At 37.5% G+C, this 11906-nt stretch overlaps 1 long non-coding RNA gene across 1 annotated transcript; it reads left to right on the top strand.

The window, feature by feature from the left end:
* The first annotated feature begins 5695 nt into the window (after positions 1-5695).
* Positions 5696-6460, top strand: LOC111865286. Its single transcript, XR_002842961.2, has 2 exons — positions 5696-5827; positions 6368-6460. It is a non-coding gene; the product is annotated as an uncharacterized LOC111865286 (long non-coding RNA).
* Positions 6461-11906: the final 5446 nt, after the last annotated feature.

An 11906-nucleotide genomic window follows, 5' to 3' on the forward strand; every position in this document is an offset into this window, starting at 1 on the left:
CGTGTACCCGGATAATAGAGTATTGTAGGAGGTATGTGAGTGATCAAATTGATTTTGGTTCAGAAATTTTTCATACGCGCAGCAAGGAACCGGAACTGAAATCGAAGTCATAATAGCGATTTTATTCGCAATCGTTCATTGAATGTCGGTAAAAAAGGGATACAATATCAAGAACGAAAGCATATGAAGCCTAAATAGGAATTACGAACACACTAACCACGATATACCGAGGAATTAACTCACAATCGATTAAGATAAAATTGTGTGTGAGTTAATTACTCGGAATATCGTGGTTAGTGTGTTCGTAATTCCCATTAAGTCGTGTAGGTTACTGAGATCGAAGTTTAAAGTAATCTCGCAGTTCTAGGTAATAATTAGAATTCAAAAGCTTTTCTCCATAATAATCGTGATTTTTATTACAGTAGGTTTATGATCTTAATTCTTTTTATTAAGTTACTCTCTTGATTCTGCTTCCCCAACCCACTTGGCACTACAGCCATGTTGCGCCTACACCTGGCACCATGAACTTCTCCGTTCACTTCGCTTTTTCTAGATCTCTAGACATACGGTATGACTCCTTGGGCGTGTGATCAGCTCGGCGCAAGGCCCCTACCTGTACACAAACACAGAAAGGCGCACACGAACATCCGTGCCCTGAGTGGGATTCGGACCCACTATCCAAGCTTCCGAGCGAGCGAAGACAGTGCACGACTTAGACAGCTCGGCTACCGTGATCGGCCTCTTGAGTCTGCTAGTTGCAGTTATTTCTGGAGTGCTTACCAGAGTGCACTAGTGTCGATGCGTGGAGGCAGCAGGATGTTGCGATGTCGGCCACCAGATTGCAGTACATAGTAATTCCGGTAGGTGGGATGATACATAGCCTTTCAATTTAGAGAGCGTTGTTAATTTCGCGGCTCATGTAGTTATGCAATATTCGGAGAGTAAACGATGCGAATAAATTCAGATACTTATACAGAGAGAAGATCCACAATATGTAATGAAATCAACGCTTTAAGCACAAGTATTTCTTAGTCTAAAAAGATTTTCTTCCTCTAGCAAGTTAGATTTTTTAGAATTACATTCACGATAAATTTTTACTGCATTCTTTATTAATAAAATAAATGTGGAAAGAAAGACGTTGAGATACAAATGTTTATCGTACAATGCTTTCATATTTAAATTGGCACATACTGCATTTTCTCACTGCTAAATGATGTTTCTGGCAGTGAAGGACACGCGGCGGCCACGAGATGTCAGTACACAACCTTGCTTCAGAAATGATGCGAGGGACCAAGAAAATGTCTGTCGTGTACCAGGATAATAGGATATCTCAGGAGGTATTTGGTGCTCCAATTGATTTTGATTCAGAAATTTTTCATACCTGCAGCAAGGAACCGGAACTGAAATCGAAGTCATAATAGCGATTTTGTTCGTAATCGTTCATTCAATGTCGTCAATAAAAAAGGATACCGTATAAAGAACGAAAGCATTTGAAGGTTAAATAGGAATTACAAACCCACAATCTACTACATAGCCAGTAATTAAAAAACAATCGATCTTATATTACTTAAGCCATCCGGGTTAATGAGATCGAAGTTTAAACTAATTTCGCTGTTAAAGCTAAAAATTAGAATTCGAAAATATTCCGCCTCAATAATAGTGATATTTATTACACTAGCTGTAGGAGCTTAATTCTCTTTCTTTTTATTAAGTTGCTCTTTTGTTTCTGCTAGTTCCTGTTATTTCAGAATTACCTACCAGAGTGCACTACTATCGATGTCTAGGGGGTGAGTTGGATGTTGCTAATAGTTACGCTCACTGCCACAAGATGCCACTACAGAACAATTCCGGTGGGTGGGGTGATGCATAGCATTTTAACTTAGAGAGGATTGTGAATTTCACAGCTAATGTAGGTGACCGGAAGATATTAGCTGATGCAATATTCGGAGAGTAAACGTAACGAATATATTGAGAGATTTATACAGTCAAAAGTTCTACAATACGTAATTAAATCATTGCTTGAAGCACAAGTATTGCATTGTTTGAAAAATTCCTTTTCCTGTAACAAGCTGATTTTTTTGAATTACGTTCACGATAAGTTTTGTCTTCCTCTCTTATTAATGAAATTAATGTGGAAAGGAATTCGTTGAGATGTATATTTCTATCGTATATTTCTTTCATATTTAATATTGGTACGTAATGCATTTTCTCGCTGCTAAATGTTGTATCTGGTGGTGAATGACGCGACGGCCACGAGTTGACATTCAAACCTTGCTTCAGAAATGACACGAGGAACCAAGAAAATGTCTGACGTGTACCAGGATAATAGGATATCGTAGGAGGTATTTGGTGCGCCAATTGATTTTGGTTCAGAAATTTTTCATACTTGCAGCAAGGAACCGGAACGAAAACGAAGTCATAATAGCGATTATATTCTCACTTGTTCATTGAATGTCGTCAACAAAAAAGGATACCTTATCAAGAATGAATGCATATGAAGCCTAAATAGGAATTATAAACACACTAACTTCCATATACACAGTACTTAAAAAACAATCCATTTTATATTACTTAAGTCATCCGGGTTAATGAGATCGAAGTTTAAAGTAATCTCTGTGTTTTAGGTAAATATTAGATTTAAAAGCATTCCCCCATAATAATCGTGATATTTATTACATTAGTTTTATGAGCACAATGCTCTTTCCTATTATTAAGTAACTCTTTTGAGTCAACTAGTTCCTGTTATTTCATAATTACCTACCAGAGTGCACTACTATCGAAGCCTTGCGGGGGAGTTGGATGTTGCTAATAGTTACGCTCCCTGCCACCAGATGGCAATACATAACAATTCCGGAGGGTGGGGTGATGCAGTGTTATAACTTAGAGAGGATTGTGAATTTCACAGCTAATGTAGGAGACCGGAAGATATTGGCTGATGCAATATTTGGAGAGTAAACGTAACGAATATGTTGAGAGACTTATACAGTCAGAAGATCCGGAATACGTAATGAAATCATCTCTGGAAGCATAACTATTGCATCGTCTGAAAAGTCTCTCTTCCTGTAACAAGCTGATTTTTTGAAATTACGTCCACGATAAGTTTAGCTTCCTTTTTTATTAATAAAATAAAAGTGGAAACAATTGCGTTGAGATGAATATTTCTATTGTAAATTTCTTTCATGTTTAATATTGGTACGTAATGCATTTTCTAATTGCAAAATTTTGTATCCTGTGGTGAATGACGCGGCGGCCACGAGATGGCAGTATTCAACCTTGCTTCAGAAATGACGCGAGGAACCAGGAAAATGTCTGTCGTGTACCAGGGTAATAGGATATAGTAGGAGGTATTTGAGAGTTCAAATTGATTTTGGTTCAGAAATTTTTCATACTTGCAGCAAGGAACCGGAACAAAAACGAAGTCATAATAGCGATTATATTCTCACTTGTTCATTGAATGTCGTCAACAAAAAATGATACCGTATCAAGAATGAATGCATATGAAGCCAAAATAGGAATTACAAACACACTAACTCCCATATACACAGTAATTAAAAAACAATCAATTTTTTTATTACTTAAGTCATTCGGGTTAATGAGATCGAAGTTTAAAGTAATCTCTGTGTTTTAGGTAAATATTAGATTTAAAAGCATTCCCCCATAATAATCGTGATATTTATTACACTATGTAAGATTTGAGGCTTTCACGGGGTGACTATGAACAAAGCAGTCTTCTGGGATTTGGCACCGTGTATNGCTGTTGCTAATAGTTACGCTCACTACCACAAGATGGCACTACAGAACAATTCCGGTGGGTGGGGTAATGCATAGCGTTTTAACTTAGAGAGTATTGTGAATTTCACACCTAATGTAGGTGACCGGAACTTATTACCTGCTTCATATGCCTTCGATCTTTATACGGTATCCTTTTTTATTGACGACATTGAATGAATGAGTGCGAATACAATTGCTATTATGACTTCGAATTCAGTTCCGGTTCCTTGCTGCAAGTATGAAAAATTTCTGAACCAAAATCAATTCGAGCACCAAATACCTCCTATGATATCCTATTATCCTGGTACACGACAGACATTTTCCTGGTCTCTCGCGTCATTTCTGAAGCAAGGTTTGAGTGACATCTCGTGGCCGCCGCTTCATTCACCACCAGATACAAAATTTAGCAGCGAGAAAATGAAACACGTACCAATATTAAATATGAAAGAAATATACGATAGAAATATACATCTCAACGAATTTCTTTCCACATTAATTTCATTAATGAAAGAGGAAGGCAAAACATATCGTGAACGTATTTCCAAAAAATCAGCTTGTTACAGGAAAAGGCATTTTTCAGACGATGCAATACTTGTGCTACAAGAGATGATTTAATTGTGNTGGGGGAATATTTTCGAATTCTAATTTTTAGCCTTAACAACGAAATTACTTTAAACTTCGATCTCATTAACCCAGGTGGCTTAAGTAATGTAAGATTGAGTGTTTTTTAATTACTGGCTATATCGTAGATTGTGGGTTTGTAATTCCTATTTAAGCTTTAAATGCTTTCGATCTTTATACGGTATCCTTTTTTATTGACGACATTGAATGAACGAGTGCGAATAAAATCGCTATTATGACTTCGAATTCAGTTCCGGTTCCTTGCTACAAGTAAGAAAAATTTCTGAATCAAAATCAATTGGAGCACCAAATACCTCCTACGATATCCTATTATCCTGGTACACGCAGACATTTTCCTGGTTCCTCGTGTCATTTCTGAAACAAGGTTGACTACTGCCATCTCGTGGCCGCCGCGTTATTCACCACGGGATACAAAATTTTGCAATTAGAAAATGCATTACGCACCAATAGTAAACATGAAAGAAATATGCGATAGAAATATTCATGTCAACGCAATTGTTTCCGCTTTTATTTTATTAATAAAAAAGGAAACTAGAACTTATCGTGAACGTAATTTAAAAAATCAGCTTGTTACAGGAAGAGGAATTTTTCAAACGATGCAATACTTGTGCTTCAAGCAATGATTTCATTACGTATTCTGCATCTTCTGACTGTATAAGTCTTTCAGTATATTCGTTACATTTACCCTCCAAATATTGCATCAGCCAATATCTTCCGGTCACCTACACTAGCTATGAAATTCACAATCCTCTCTCAGTTAAAACACTATGCATCACCCCACCCACCGGAATTGTTATGTAGTGCCATCTTGTGGCAGTGAGCGTAACATCCAATTCACCCCCTACACATCGATAGGAGTGCACTCTGGTAGGTAATTCTGAAATAACAGGAACTAGAAGAAACAAAAGAGGAACTTAACAAATAGAGAATTAAGCTCCTACAGCTAGTGTAATAAATATCACGATTGTTATGGGGGAATGCTTTTAAATCTAATATTTACCTAAAACACAGAGATTACTTTAAACTTCGATCCCATTAACCCGGATGACTTAAGTAATATAAAATGGATCGTTTTTTAATTACTGTGTATATGGGAGTTAGTGTGTTTGTAATTCTTATTTAGGCTTCATATGCATTCATTCTTGATAAGGTATCCTTTTTTGTTCACGACATTCAATGAACAAGTGAGAATATAATCGCTATTATGACTTCGTTTTTGTTCCGGTTCCTCGCCGCAAGTATGAAAAATTTCTGCACCAAAATCAATTTGAATTCTCAAATACCTCCTACTATATCCTATTGTCCTGGTACACGGTAGACATTTTCCAGGTTCCTCGCGTCATTTCTGAAGCAAGGTTGAATACTGCTTTGTCGTGGCCGCCGCGTCATTCACCACCAGATACAAAATTTTGCAGTGAGAAAATTAATTACGTACCAATATTAAATATGAAAGAAATATACGATGGAAATATTCATCTCAATGCAATTGTTTCCTCTTTTCATTTCTAAGGAGCTGAAGGCTTACCTTTATATATTTTTACAGTTTTCTAATATGGAGATATCTTTGAACAAAATTTACTTAGTGTATGGGTCTTATTAGTACCTTTTCTTTAGTCCAGCATGTATACAAGCAAATACTTGATCTGTATTGACAAGCTTGTCAAAAGTATCTCACACATTTACCATTGCACTGTATTTTTCAGTCTTGAGGCGAAAACTGGACCTGAGAGTATCAGCAAACATGTTTGTGTGTGTGTGTGTTTGGGGGGAGTGGAGGTTCCAAGTATAAGCATGCAGGAATGTTATGCAACCATAAATTTTTTGTGTCATTGCAAGCCACATAGAAGTTTTACATTTTGTTGAAATTGAAAGTGGATCAAGTTTGAAATTGTACATACAGATTTGCATGCAAGTCAGAATCTGGTTTTTAATGCTGTTCATGTAATTGTTTCAGGCCTGCAACTCACCAGCATGAGACCTCAAGTGAGTCGTCTGCCATAAGAGGAAGGAGTTGTTGCTGTACAGTCATAATGAGCAAGTTCCAGCATTTCTCTGACATCCATTATGCTGTCCTATCATCCATGAATGGCTCTTTCAGATAGCCTTTTCTCTTGCAGCTATGCCACCAGAATCTCTGCATGTCGAGTCTGAAGTGAAAATCAGTGCATGTCAGGACTGGAATGAAAATCTGTGCATGTCAAGACTAAAGTGAAAATCTGTGCAAGTCAGGACCGAAGTCAAAATCTCTGCATGTCAAGACCAAAATATGACAGGAAGATACTATTACAGTATTACAGGAAGAAATGTCAGTTTGATGTGTGTGACCATGTCAGATTGATATTTATGTGTCCAACAAACTGCCTCTCTTGCTTTACTATGTTTTCATACAGGAGGGTAACACATATGCATATCATTCGACTTTGTGTCTTGCTTTGATGCCATCGATGTGCAACATCGGTTACTATTCACTTGGATTTCTTTATTGACACTACATGTTTCGACCCAACCAGCCATCTTCAGGTGTACAGGTTGCTGTGATTGCAGAATCTGCTGCTCGCTGTAATGCTGTTCTGTTTCGGTTATGGGGAGACCTCGGATTGCATCTGGTTATGTGGGTTAGTCATCTGTCCATGAGCTGCTGGTGTTTGCTTCATGGTTTTGTTTCGCTGTGGCTGTCTTGAATGTTCTTGCTTGCGTGGGAATTTGTTGTGTTCATGGCCAACCACAGCACAACAAATATGCTCAGCTCAAGGACATCTAAACAAAAAACGGATGGTTAACCCACATAACCAGATGCAATCCGAGGCCTCTACATAACAGAAACAGAACAGCATTACAGTGAACAGCAGGTTCCTTGATCACAACAACCTATACGCCTGAAGATGGTCAGTTAGGCCGAAACATGTAGTGACTACAAAGAGAAAACTGAGAGAATGTTAACTAATGTTGCACGCAGATGGCATCAAAGCAAAATGCAAAGTCAGATCTAAGCAGTGCAACAGGATGCTGCAAAGTAACATTATGCCTGATATGAGGTTTTATGTAAAATTCATTCATGGTCTTCTAGCTTATGACATGGTTACCAAAGTTTTCTGCTGGTCTGTTGAAGCCAGGGGCAGTATGTTTTCTGGTAACCATCTACCAGGCAACACAGTATCATAACTTAGGAGACCTGAATAAGATTTTCACCATTGTGAAAGATTAAAATCTGATACTGTGTAAATTTGTTTGTATATTCAAATCTGGTGGATACTGCAAGGAAGTAATCACTAAACCATAGTAGTTCTGTCATTCCTTATAAATGAAAGAACTTGAGAGGTAAAGCTATCCCTGTAACAGGCTGTGGAGGCCCCTAGGGTTGTCAGATGTCGAGGCTCCCACATTTTCTCTAGGCAATCAGCTCACAAATGGCGGGACGGTCGTCAGCCTTACGCGCCAGCCACCCTTCTGCATCAAGTAGAAGGACAGTGTCTCTTAGATGGACAAACACCAAACAATGAGAAGTCTGTAAGATTTCTGGGAGGAACATGAAAGCTAACATTTTCCAAAAGAGAAGCATAGGATTTAAGAACAAAGACCTGAACAAAAAAAAAAAAAAGTGCATCAAGGTGATGTCTCCATTTATGTAAAGAATGTAGACTTAGGTTCTCTAAAGCATCAGTATAAGTATATGGAATATGAGGGAAAAAACAAAACAGACAGATGCAAACTTCTGCTGGATGTGCTCAAGCTTATTGGCATCAGTTGAGGTGATGGAGTTCCAAACTCCCGAGGCATATTCCAACTTGGACCTGACTAAAGTAAAGTATAGTACATACAGACACTCCAGGGAGGAAAATCTGTAGGTAATGGAGCAAATAAGGCCTAATAGCTTTATGTATTCAGAATATATGTAATTAACATGCATATGAAATGAAGCTTTGAATCAAACAAAACACCCAGGTCATTAATACTGCTGGTGCGTGTAATGATAGCATGACAAAGCTGATATTCATAGCTCAGAAAATTTAGCAGTTTCTGTGACAGAACTGTGTCTATATTCCCATTGTTGTATGTTGCAGTTCTCGCAGGCAACACGCATTTTGATGGAGTGTGATGTGGGAGTTCCATAATGAAACCTGTCTAAAGCATTATATCAGCTTCCACTTTGGTTGGTCTAAATCACTTTCATGTATGTCTTATAGAAGAGTTAGAAGTTACAAATGTTTGGTAAAGTTTTTGTGTATACATAAAATGGACACTGTATGCTAGCACCTTACCTCTCTTTTGCTAGTTTTTATTAAATAAAGTACAGCCAATGATATCTCTTTCCCAGAACTCATCCTGTAAACTGTGGCTCTCATATCTGCATACAGTATCAGCATATGACAAACTGGATTAATTAACAGTGAGCTTTTCTTAACACCTGATAAGTTGAAAAACTGTTGTCTTCTTAGATGTGAGGCCATGTAGACTGGTAGAATGTTACCACCACTTTGGAGGAACATGTAAAGTGATAAGACCCTGAAGATGGAGATCTCACATTCCTCAGAAATGTTGGTAACATTGTACCAGACTACATGGTGTCACATCCCAGAAGAGTAAACCCTTCGGGGTTACAGCCATATTCCTATGGAAGATCTTAGCTGAAGACTTGTTCACTTAGAGAGTATACATTGTAATTGCATATACAAGGAATACACAGTCATGAGTAGATAACAGTTGGTTTTGATTTGACATGGGAGTTAGGTGTAGGAATTGAGAACTGAGAGTTGGGTGTTCTGCGTTTGTCAATACTTCTGAATTGCATGGCGATATTGAGGAGGCTACGGCTGGTACTTGGAATGAAGAGTACAGCATGCTGAGTTGTAGCAATGTGTAGTTTGGAGAGAGCCCTGTATTTTGGAGGTGTCATATTCTTCCTAAACATTGGGCCATCTCCAAACTACACGTTGCCACAACGCAGGGCCCTAACTCCTTATAGACATTGCCATGAAAATATCAAATGTAGAGAATTATTTAAGAAATTAAAAATTCTACCTCTTCAATTGCAATACATATTATCGCTTCTCTTATTTGTTGTTTACAACAAAGATAAATTCAAATTAAATTCTGATGTCTATAACATGAATACTAGACAAAAATATAACTTCCACCTACCCTCATCAACTTTATCAGTATATCAAAAAGGAGTCTACTTTACTGGCATAAAAGTGTTCAACAATCTGCCACAAAGTATTAAAAACTTGGGCAATGATACTAAAAAGTTTAAATCAGAGTTAAAGAATTATCTACATGCTCATTCCTTCTACTCTTTAGATGAATACTTCAATGTAAATAGAGAATGATGTAAAATTAAGTTATATTAATTTTTAAGCTAAAATTGCCTGTACTTATGTATGTAACCTTTTGACTTGTTCTGTATCCAAAGGTACTAACCTACTTAGGATTTATAGAATGTAAATAAATTCAATTCAATTCAAAATCAAACATGATACTCAGAATGTCTGTGTAGGATATGTAAGTTGCTGTCTGATTGCAGAGGTAATTGTAAGTGTAAACTGGATAGGAACTGCTGCAGTTTTGGGGGTTGGTGGGGAGATGTTAAGGTATTTTTCTAATTGGTACAGTTAGAAATTTCTTGGCAGCTAATTCCTCATTAATCTGACAAGCCATGGTGGACAGTTTAGGCATCGTATTGATGTAGAATTCTGTAATACAAGTTTATGGAAGTATGACTGCCATAGCTTGGCTATGGTAAAGACAGATGGGTTGCAGCATAGTGAAAGCAATATGAACCACCTTGTTGAATTGTAACATAATCCATAGAATGTTTAACAGTTTAGGACTTACACTGTTGCAAGATATTTTACATTCATTTTATCCAAAAATTATATGCACTGAAGCAAATATAAACATTCTGATGTATGTGAGGCTGTTTGGATTCTTCTGGGTGGGATATTAGTAATTTATTTTAATAAATACTCTTCAGAGCCGATTATTTCTTTTGCTTCATGTTTTAAGAAAACCTGTTCTGTGTACACCCTAAGGATGTCTGTACAGATACATATGACTCATGTAAGGGTAAATAAGAATTTTACACATATTGTCAAGGGTTTTATTTGATAGATCCATACAGGTCAGTCGACTCCTCTGATGCAGGAGAGATTGATCCGCTATGAGCCTTGCATTGTCACAGGAAAATGCAGTTCAATATGGGCAGAACATTAATGTCCTGAACAGAGCTTGAGGTCACCTGAGGCTGTATGCATCTATGACGATGCAGCCAACTAGTTCAGCTTTCATCCTCGCCGATACATATTTCTGCTTCACACCATGCTGTCAGGAACGACTGGAATTGACTGACCCTAGCTGCATCCTGATGGCTTTAGTACAACCAGTAAAGAAATAAAAATAAGTAACATCCCTGTGTTCAGTACAGCACTGCACTCAGAATATGTACAGGGTGTAAATAAAATGAAGTATATGAGAACATATAAAACAGCATCTGCAGAAGAGTCACATTGTAAATTCAGTTAACAAATAATTTGAAAATATTTCAGAATTTTAATATGTGGGATGAAAAACATGAAAAAAATAATTGGATTGGGAGTAAATTCTGGAAATTGTTGTCCTTTTTTAAAAACCTATCTTGAATATTTCAGAACACCAAACAATAAAATTCAGTAGCATGTTGAAAGAATACATGTTGGTTGTGTTTATGGAGGTAAGTAAAAATGCTTTCACTTCGATGCATAAAAATCTGCAGTTGCATTCCCTGTGAACGTGAACATTGAACCTTCAGAAGGTAAGTTTGCTGCCCCATCCCTGAGACCCACTCATCTACTGGTTGAATTTGCATATAAAATTATATGTGCAGTGAATTTACAACTACCCTCAGAGCCTGACTGTTTGAAGAGCCCACTTTATGATCAGAATAAACGTAGAATAAATCCTTACAAGACAAGTCATGTTACACGACTCAATATGAATGGTTTGTATAAAGCTTAAGACTGGTTCTACCAAACTGTTTATCCTGTACTGAATACAGCAGTAATGACAGACACTGGATGAATGATCGAGCATGACAAACATTAGCTCAGTGGTAAAGCAGTTGGCTTATATGCACGAGAACATATGTTCAAGTCCATGTGGAATGGACTTGAACATATGTTCTCATCATGAAGGGGTGGGGCCAAGTTAATATACATGAAGTCAGTGCTTAATGTACAATTTGCAGGTACAGTAGGAAATGCAAACAAACCCCTGTACTTTTTGTTCCAGTAACCTTCAACAACCTTCAAGAGCACAGCACTGCCGCAGCCACAAGCTTTTAGCCTGGGATTTAATAGTTTGGCTGCAGATGTAGCTGTATTTCCGAAGAAGGGGATGCAGTAGCCACTCAGCATCAACGGTCAGAGCCAAGTTAATATACATGAATCTAGTGCTAATTGCATGACTCAAAGGTGTTGCAAGAAATGTAAAACCCCTAAACCGCCTAAACTTGTAACCTC

Source organism: Cryptotermes secundus, unplaced genomic scaffold (genome assembly GCF_002891405.2).
Source record: "Cryptotermes secundus unplaced genomic scaffold, Csec_1.0 scaffold2287, whole genome shotgun sequence".
Classification (NCBI taxonomy): domain Eukaryota; kingdom Metazoa; phylum Arthropoda; class Insecta; order Blattodea; family Kalotermitidae; genus Cryptotermes; species Cryptotermes secundus.